At 40.9% G+C, this 10,742-nt stretch overlaps 1 pseudogene; it reads right to left on the reverse strand.

Annotated features, from left to right (window-relative positions):
- Positions 1–264: 264 nt before the first annotated feature.
- Positions 265–6,655, reverse strand: LOC148100891 (uncharacterized; annotated as a pseudogene).
- Between the last annotated feature and the right edge of the window lie 4,087 nt (positions 6,656–10,742).

Raw genomic sequence — 10,742 nt, forward strand, 5'->3', positions numbered from 1 at the left:
AATGACGTGACAGAGAGCCGTGTAGTGATGGTGCATTCTCACAATATACAACGTTAACGATCTTTTCTTAGCAACACCATGACAACAGCATAAAAGCCTCGCTCTTGCTATTGCACTCGCAAACAGGAGGTCTCTTCACAGAGAAGGTAGCATTTAGTCAGCTCATAGAGGATATGACATGCTAATCCCTCCCGGTCTGCAACATCTGCTTAATACTGACCCATGTCCCGATGCTCTGACTGCTGCCTCTGCCATAACATCTGTTTAAAGGTGACCCTGACCCCAGTGTGGCACCTTGGTGTAAAGTTGTACCTTTCTCTCGACATAGATCATTACCTCTGGCCAAACCAGAGGGGGTAGTGTCTGTGAACAGAGAAGCATGTGGAGTCAGAGCTCAGTGAAAAACACCTGCTTCATCGTGACCTTTCTGCAACCTCTGATAAAGTTACAGCTTTTTCAACAGTTTTTAATTTGTACACCTGGGCGGTGACTGCCTGCCATGCAATGCAAGGTGAAGTTACTGTCATCATGTAGGTCTTAAGAACTGCACAATAAAATTATAATAATCCTCTGGTGGCTTAACATCTTCATACTTACAGGAATTCTTTAGACGCAATATATTGTGGCCACATATCTTGACTTCCATAACAGAGAAGTAGGCCTTATACAGTGAGTTTTCATATCTGACTCAAGAATTTGTAATTTATTGAAATCATGGTGCCAGTTAATGCACTAAATGTTGAGAATGCAGCTGTGGAAGGCATAACACAAAATCTAACTGATTTGGGAAATAATTAAAGTAATTTATTTCTATTCAGGGGCATGGATTTTTTTTTCTTTCTGAAAATGCAGAATAAGATGGATTCTGTGGCCTGTTCTTATAATAAATCCGCATCTATGTGCCTAGAACCAGGCAGATAACCAAGACTTTGTTGTCCTTGGGCACTAAACTGTAGCACCAAATAGCAACCCACATACATAGTCTATAATTTTTATTTAAACTTTATTATATTTAAAGCTACATTTTAACTGTGGGTTAATAATGTAACTTTGATGGAAGATTATAATACCATGGTTTATATCAAATCAAAGATATTGCTTAGCCTTTTAAAGAGCATGCTGATAGTTACATTTAGACATGTCTGATTAAAATAAATAGTAACAACTTTTAGAAAATGGTTCTATAGTTAGAATTTTTTTAAGTTGCTTTGCAGATTGAAGGAAATATTAATGCCTTAGGACATGGATTTTACAGAGAAACCAAATCCCTCAATATAGAATCATTGAACCCTGCTTAATAAGTATTAGTAAGGAGCAAACTATTATACTGACTATGGAACAATGTAAAATGTAGAAATATGCTAACAATATCCACATTTATGCCATATATCTAAAATAAATGAATGTACCCAAAGACTGTATTCAAAAGATGGTCCCAGCCACCTTGACATCAACAGTTTCTTAAAGTCAAGGGCTGAAAATGTTGGTTTGATGTTTGTAGCTGAGAACAAGAGTTTCAAAATAAAGTTGATGTTGTATTCACTAAGACTTGAATTTAGACTTGAGGAGTCACTCCCGCTGACTATTAAAAAAATAATACCTGTTTAAAGTACTTATATGCCACGATTAGGATAGATTTTTTAGATGCCAAACAAACATCCAACTTGTAAAAAGAACCTGTAAAGGCAACAAACAATTCTTACTTTCAGATAAATGTACCAGAACATATTATAATAATACATACATCTGATTCCAACTAAAAATGTACCTAGATCAGTAGTATGTACCCCTCACCACAGGCCTGCCACCATTTATACCAGCATTACAGGCATTCCAGGCTTGCTGCAGTTTTCCCTGAACAACAGGTGTCATCACTATATAACCTCCACATTGTGACATCAATTTTGACTGTTCTTCTGCGACCAAAGGGACCAAATCTCATCAGCTAGATAATTCTTTTAATATGCTGTAATTTTTTTATTTTGTAAAAAAACAAAACAAAACAGCAACAAGAAGGTCGTAGGTTATAATCCAGCCTGGGGCCTTTCTCTGTAGTTTGCATGCTCTCCTCGTGTCTGCGTGGGTTCTCTCCAGGCACTCACGCTTCCTACCACAGTCCAAAGACCTGCGCGGGGTTAGGTTATATCATGATTCTAAATAGGTCATAGCTGTGAATGTGAGCATGAATGGCTGTCTGTCTCTGTATGTTAGCTCTGTGATGGATTGGCAGCCTGTCCAGGATGTACCTCACCTCTTTCCTATGGCAGCTAGAATAGGCACTAGCTCCCCTGAATTGCATGAGCAGAAGAAGTCGGATGGATGGATGAAAATGCAAACAAACAGATTTCAACTGAAGACCCAAGCAATTAACCCTAGAGGAGCTACCAAATACCTACTAAGAATACAGAGTCAGCTTGCTGATGCAGCCATGCACAGACAACCTGCACTGAGCAAAAACATGCTATATTACAATTAGTATTAAAGCACAAAGAGCACAATAACAGAGTAAATATTAATAAATCGATTAATAAGGTTAAAAGGTAGTACACGCGAATGAATAATAAAAATTAATGATAATACATTTCAAAGCATCATGATTCAGTACGAATGGCTCATGTTCTTGCTATCGCACAGAGAAAAACGGAGACGATGGAGAGCAGAAGTGAATGGCTGCCCCTGCCAAAGAAAAAGAAGCTTTTTTGGTTTATACTTGCAGCAATTACGTAACGCACGCTTTCAGAGCTGCTGCTAAGTGGTGTGTGTGTTTGTGTTTGTACTTAGCTGCAGTGTCTGTGCATGAAATACAGACAAAAATGCAAAGAGAGTGTAATCTGTTATAATAAACTATGATAACACTGCAGCAATTTAATGAGGCATCACCATTCACAGCACCCAATCACACACACTCACATACACACACACACTAACCACTGTGCTTTCTCATCATTTGGAGCTGTGCCCCAAAACGCGCAGTCTAGAATGGACAGACCCCAGGCCTTTTATATCCTCCATTAGTTGTGCAGCAGATATAAATTAGCGGTACCACTGCAACCATGGCAGCATCCAGCCAAAGGCGGACTAATGCTTTGCAGTCCACCATAAAGCTCACATTCCACCATGATATACTCCTACTACACTGGTGTCTCACATAAAATGAGCTTCTTTGGACAGCCATACAGTGATGTTTGGCTCTGTGCTGTTATTACTTTTGATGTGAAACCGCACAGCTGCTATTAGTTTCATGTCCAGGCTGTCAGCTTTAATGGATACGTTCTCTCACATGAAATAAGCAGTTGGAAAACTTCTGCCATGTTTTGACAACTTTATCCAGGGCCAGTAAAGTAGTTTTTCCCCCTGTGCCACAAATGTATTATTATTTGTTAGAATCGCAAAGTTTTCAGCTCTCTTTAGCAATGTAGTGGATGCCAATTTGTTTTAAAAATATGGAAAGCAAACGCTAGAACACACCTTTTTTTTTCCCCCACAAGGGCTGTAGAGTGAACAATAAATGGGAATTGCACAGAAACACAAAAGCACGAGCATCAGAAGCTCTCTCTAGGAGCTCTCCATATATATATATATATATATGTATATATATATATATATATATATATAAGGGGTGCAACGATACACAAAATTCACGGTTCGGTTTGGGTCGATACTTTGGTGACACGGTTCGATATTTTTTCGATACCAAAAAAAATGTTCATGCCTTTTTAATTTATCATTTATTAAAATTATAAATGTATATTTTTACTTAAAAGTACAGTTTTTAAATTTAATGTTGCTGAAACATCCATCCATCCATCCATTCGCTTCCGCTTATCCTTTTCAGGGTCGCGGGGGGCGCTGGAGCCTATCCCAGCTGTCATAGGGCGAGAGGCAGGGTACACCCTGGACAGGTCGCCAGTCTGTCGCATGGCCAACACACAGGGACAGACAACCATTCGCACTCACATTCATTCACACCTAATGGCAATTTGGATTTTCCAATTAACCTATCCCCACAAGCTGCATGTCTTTGGACGGTGGGAGGAAGCCGGAGTACCCGGAGAGAACCCACGCAAACACGGGGAGAACATGCAAACTCCACACAGAAAGACCCCGGCCTGATGTTGGAATTGAACTCAGGACCTTCTTGCTGTGCGGCAACAGTGCTAACCACCGTGCCACCGTGCTGCCGTTTCTGCCGTTGCTGAAACAACAAAATTAAAAAAAAATAAATCTATGTAATCGAGAAATCACTCATCTTTGGAAAAGAGAGTTTATTACAGAGAAATGGCTCTTTCCAAAATAAAAGCTATACTATATGCTTCTTCTGGGCTATATTCTCAGCAGCATATTAAACATATCAGGTCTCCATAAGGAGAATCATGTGCTAACGGCTGTCTAAATGACTCGGGTAAAGTGTGTAGCATGCGTGCTTGTTGTTTTTGTCTGCTTCCACTTGTCTTTGCACTAGGATGATGTCGGAGTAAATGTGCAGTCATATTCGTTGTGTTCCCACTAGTGCTGTCTGCGTTAATCTCGTTAAAATGACATTAATGCCATAACGTAGCAAATCTCCGTTAACAAGTTACCACGGATTGCCCCGTGCGTGGGGTTGGACAGCGTCAACACGTTAACAAGCTAACTGCGCTAGCGCACTAGTTTCCACAAATTGAGCATTGCGTGGCACATCCGACATACTGTTTTACTTTTGTCCATGACGCGCTTACCATCAGGGTCATGCTTCACATGAAAACCAAAATAGTTCCAAACACCAGATCTGAATGAGGGTGGGGGAGGTTCAATTTCGGGTAGCGTTGAGGTAGTTGGCATGTTGCAACGAGCTTAGCTTCTGTCTTGCTAGCTTGCGCTGCGCTCAGTGGATCTGCACTCAACAGTGCAGCCTGTAGTAGTCGAACGCAGATCCACTGAGCGCTCAACACAGACAGCATCGTCAGAAGAAAAGTTGATAAAATAAATAAAAAGTGTTGTATTGTCCGATACATATGCGTACCGAACTGAAGGCACTGTATCGAACGGTTCAATATCGATACGAGTATCGTTGCACCCCTAATATATATATATATATATATATACAGTGTTGGGGAGTAACGGAATACATGTACCGCCGTTACATATTTAAAATACAAAATATGAGTAACTGTATTTTGTTACAGTTACCGTTTAAAAAGGTGGTGTTTAGAATACAGTTACTTTGTTGAAATAAATGGATTACACAGCGGTACTTCCCTGTTTCATATTGTGGCGGGTCAGGAGTGTTTGGGTTTTGTTTGACAGCCGTAATGTTCTGTTGTTCCAGGCGGCAGCGTTACGGTTGCCATGGTTACTCTCTCTGCGTGTTTCCTGGGTGAGAGAGCGCCGTTTTGTTGTTGTTGTGCTAAGCTAATAGGCAGAATGTGTAGCATCATAGGCAGTGTAGTCCGTGCTGCAGGGAGAATGGATTGCCATACCCGTTATGTGTCTGTGAGCGAGGGAGGGAGAAAAAGGAAAAGTACGAGTTGTCATCGAGCAAAAACAGGAGCTGGAAGCATGTAAATATAATAATAACCACTGCAGGCAAGAAGAGTGCCTGACGAGCCCAGTTGTAAGTAAGCTATTAAGACTCGACACTACGCTGTGTTTGTGTTTTCCTCCAAAAACAATAAGTTTCGTTGGAGCAGCCTTTCAACGCCTCTCTCTGTCTCTCGCAAGCAAAGTTGACCCAGACAACAAAGTAAAGCTATTTTTCGGCTACGAGCCCGACACAGAACCCGACGTATTAGCCAGAGGTCCCTTTACTACAGTTCGGAGCCGCGGACCTTCAGTAACAGTAATAAATCACAGCAATAGTACATTCATGTAGTTGTAAACAGCATGATAAGATATTAAGTAATCCAAAGTATTCAGAATACGTTACTCTCATTGAGTAACGTAACGGAATACGTTACAGAATACATTTTAGGGCATGTATTCTGTATTCTGTAATGGAATACATTTTAAAAGTAACCTTCCCAACACTGTATATATATATATATATATATATATATATATATATATATATATATATATATATATATATTACTGATTACCACTGGGACCATTGTTATCTTCACCCTCCACATTTTCTCAAGCTTCTCGTGTTCCTTCTTCCTGATGTTGCTGTCATTCGGAATCGCTACATTAATCACTACGCCCGTCTTCTTCTGTATGACTACCACCACTATGTCCGGTTGGTTAGCCACCACCATTTTGTCTGTCTGTATCTGGAAGTCCCACAGGATCTTAGCTCGGTCATTCTCCACTGCCCTTGGGGGCGTCTTCCATTTTGACTTCGGACTTCCAGGCCATGCTCGGCACAGATTGTCTCTGGGACAGCTTAACATAGCCTGCACCTGGGGTCTTGCCTGGTGTGATGGACCCTAACCTCTATGAATATTGTGCTCAGAGCTTGTTTCTGTGCTGCCATGATTAGCGCCTCTGTGCTGTCTTTCAGTCCAGCTTTGTCCAGCCACTGGTAGGATTTCTGGATGTCAGCCACCTCCTCTATCTGCCGGTGCTACATGCAGTGCAGGGGCCTGTCATTCCATGATGGTTCCTCTTCTTCCTCCTCTTTTTTGGGTTTCTGCTGGCTGAGGTGTTCACTGAGCACGCGGTCAGTTGGGGCCATCTTCCTGATGTATTTGTGGATGTTCATTGTCTCATCCTGAACTGTGGTGATGACACTCACTAGTCCGGCCTCCTTCCTTCCACTTACCATTTAGCCTCAGGTTGCTGGAGTTGGGGTGAAACCCTCCATGCATGGTCAAAAGCTTCCTTGTTTTGATGACAGTGGCTTCTATCTCCTCATTTGGCCAGCTTATTATCCCAGCAGGGTACATGATCACAGGTATGTGTTGATATCCCGGATCTTGTTCTCACCGTTCAGCTGACTCCTCAGGACTTGCCTGACCTTCTGCAGGTACTGGGTGGTTGCAGCTTTCCTAGCAGCTTCTTCATGGTTCCCATTTGCCTGCGGGAACCCCAGGTACTTCCCATCACATAGACAGTGCCATCTATGCCAGGCCAGGCCCATATCTGGATGACATACGTCTTATCAAGCCAGAAGTCAGCCAGCAGTGCCGGCTTGATACCAGTTCTGGGCCAGACTTCCTTGCTATGTGGGTTGTAGTTGTCCTCTATATCTGCAATGTTGCCTTCTGGTAGTTCGATCCCCTCAGTTCTGACTACCTTCCCTCTCCATGTTATCATCTGACTACATCTCTCCAGTCCTAACGACATTCTGATCTCATTGCTGTATATCCTGGTGATGTGGATCAGTGAATAGATGTCTTGTTCACTCTTGGCATACAGCTTAATGTCATCCATATATCTGAAGTTATACATACTCCAAGATTATTAAGTTAGACATCACCGATGTTGCTTGATCTAACTTTACCTATAACTTCATATTTGGTTTGGTGATTATATATTAATATTAGTTATCTTATTATTTTCTCAATGTACATGCATTACCTAAAAGAATGAAGTACATCTGATACTTTTCTTTGTCTTTTTGTGTTCTCTTGTTCTGCATCAAATATAATTGCATTCAGGGTCTGATGAGTAAAATATGCACTCAAAATTTAGTATTTTCTCACAAATCTAATCATTTCATATATAACTTACCAGTGTCTAAACTTCTGCTTCTCTTTGTTGTTATTCTTTTGTATTGTTGTTACAATATAAAAATATATGTTCTCACTATGTCTCTGTGACATGGGAGGGTGTCGGGTAAAGGTGTTGACTGGCAGTCCCCTGCTTCATCACCTCTGTTCACTGGCCTGAACTTCACGAAAGTCGAAGAGGATCTCAGTGGTTCATGTGGGGAAAATTCCCTCAAAGTAAAACATGTAGACATCAAAGCCTTTTTTCCTCTCTGATGGCATCTCGAAGCACAGCAAACATTTTGTGTGTGTGTGTGTGCATGTGAGAATGTGTACACATGTATCTAGGCAATGTGTTGGCGAAGCTTTGGCCTCACATGGTCAGCACAATAACTGAACTTCAAAGGCTACTAACATATCTTCTGTCATCCTCTGAAGAGAATCATCTTGCAAGGTCAACTGAGCTCTTATTGGACAGGATCCTGCAGACGAGTGGGGAATTAAGGAAGATGAAGAGGGAAATGAAGATGAATTAAGGGTCCTGTGTTTAGAGCAGGGGAAAAGCGGTTGAGAAAAAGATAAGCATCGATAGAAAGATAGAATAAAGTGGCTCTGCCTAAAAGGACTGAAAGAAGGAGATATGTGGGCTAGTGCATCCACATCATAAAGAAGAGGAATGTATTTGCATATGGAGCGGCTGATACCTTCGAGACAGCTCCAGCTCTCACAGCTGGCAGACTGACAGCGCTGGGCAGGTGTGAGGCTCGACACCGTGGCACATTCAGAAAGTGACACTTAACGAGAGTTGTGTGTCCGTGTGTGAGCGCGTGGCACCATTCATCTTAAACAGCCTTTTGTGTAGCAGCCTTCAAAAATAGAGATAAACTCTATGAGATCACTCTTTTTCTGAGCAAAACCATCTGCATCCATGTTTCTAATTGCTGCTTCTTTTTCCCCCCCCCCCCCAAACAGTTTTCTCCCGTGCGTCTCCCAACATTAAACTAAGGGGCAGGAAAATTCTGTACTGAGTAAACACATGAGTGAACATTCATGTGTTATATTCATATTCCAGACGTTTGTGTCTATGCTCAAGACTGATTTCAAGACTTTATTTTTTATTAACTTAAACTTTCCTACATGAACGTGTTTGACGCGCCCTAACGTGGTTGCTTTGGCAATATGTGGGCTATTCTTTATTCTGAAACAGTCTTGCACTGACAAACTTAAATGAATGCATCAATCAATAATACCCCTATTTCCCTTCCTGCTTTATTCCCTTGTCATTTCTCTGGTGGCAACAAAGCAGCAATTTTAAATAGGCTGCACAAATTGGAATGTATACCGTGTATTGCAATCCTTTTTTACTTTAATATAACATTTCTGTATCCTGGCTTGTTGTGCTTTTGTGTTTTAACTTATTATTAAGTCACTTTTATAACAGGTTTAAAATTGTAGTAATTCATGATTTATTAATCATGTTTGGGGAAATATCTGAGCCAAATTCCCACTTGTTTTCTTTTGTGAAAAGAATAACAAATAACGGCTTAGAAACATTCAATAAAGCCTCTATGTCAACTTTTACCGAGAAAAATATTGACAAATCTAATATTTCTTATTGCCAGTAAAATAACTGAGAATATAAATCTTCCATTTGGAGAAAATTGAAAGTCTACCTTGAAGGCTTAAGGTTTGAAGAAGTATCTAATTATTTCTGATATAAAGAGAATATACATCCTTCTAAAAATGGATACAGTGATGGGTGTTGGATTTGGATTATGACACAGTTCGGTGGTGTGTTTTATTGTGAAATACTAAAAAATCATCCAACTCATGGCCACTTCAGGTTAGCTCAAATGTCCATCCATCCATCCATCCATCAGGGGCTAGTAAAAGCTGTCACAACATGTGTGGAGAGGCAGGGGTCCCCCCACATCATGTTAACATGAAAAGGTTAACATAAAGAGAGTATTCTTAAGACGCGATTACAGAAACAAGGTGTACGATGTCATCGACACTAGTAACAAACAGACCCCTCTTAAAAGTGAGTCCTTTAGAAGCTAGGGAATAGGAAACAAGGCTTTGACGTCCAACAGTATGACTTAATATATGCCACATAGACTAAAATATATAAATACATAAAAGAATAAAAGATATAAAATCATTAAACTGATCCCAAGATTCTGCTTGCTCAATGAAAGGTGTGCCAGTGAAGTATTCTTTCCAGTAGTGCTGTGAAGTGCTGCACATTTTGATATAAATCCAATACCAAGCAAATTGCAGATATCAGTGCAGGTACCGCTACTCTGTATGGGAATTTCTTTTATTTATGTATTAATCCCATTATTTTATCGTATAATGCCTTGGTGCCACTGGATTTTAACACGTCTCACACCCATACAGTAAGACAAATGGTGGGGGTCTAGTAAGGAAGTTGGGGGAAGCAGACAACTCCACAGGAAGAATCTTTTGTCTCTTTGAGGACTCTGGGAGGTAGCAAGGGAGTGTGAACCTTAAGGTGTGCAACAGCTGTGTACTGCCTTTTGTTCCTGAAGAAGGTATTTAACTGAGAGCCATGTTAGGCTCAGGAGACGCTGCTGACCGCTTGCCCCACGATCATGCAGGCTCTCCACCAAGCTTGGTTGTCCGTTCTTTGTGTTTTGATTAAATAATGTTAGCCACTGCTCACCGCTCGTCTGCAGGCTTTATTTAATGGAAAACTTCCACAACAACTCTTAACCTGTAAACAGTGTTGGGGAGTAACGGAATACATGTACCGCCGTTACGTATTTAAAATACAAAATATGAGTAACTGTATTCCGTTACAGGTACCGTTTAAAAAGGTGGTATTTAGAATACAGTTACTTTGTTGAAATAAATGGATTACACGGCGGTACTTCCCTGTTTCATATTGTGGCGGGTCAGGACTGTTTGGGTTTTGTTTGACAGCTACGTTCTGTTGTTCCAGGCGGCAGCGTTATGGTTGCCATGGTTACAGGGTGACACTCTCTCTCTGCGTGTTTCCTAGGTTAGAGAGCGCCTTTTTGTTGTTGTGCTAAGCTAATAGGCAGAATGCTACAGGCATAGCTCTAAAGAATGTAGCATCATAGGCAG

This window comes from Neolamprologus brichardi, chromosome 10, assembly GCF_056152115.1.
Source record: "Neolamprologus brichardi isolate AB-2024 chromosome 10, ASM5615211v1, whole genome shotgun sequence".
Taxonomy (NCBI): domain Eukaryota; kingdom Metazoa; phylum Chordata; class Actinopteri; order Cichliformes; family Cichlidae; genus Neolamprologus; species Neolamprologus brichardi.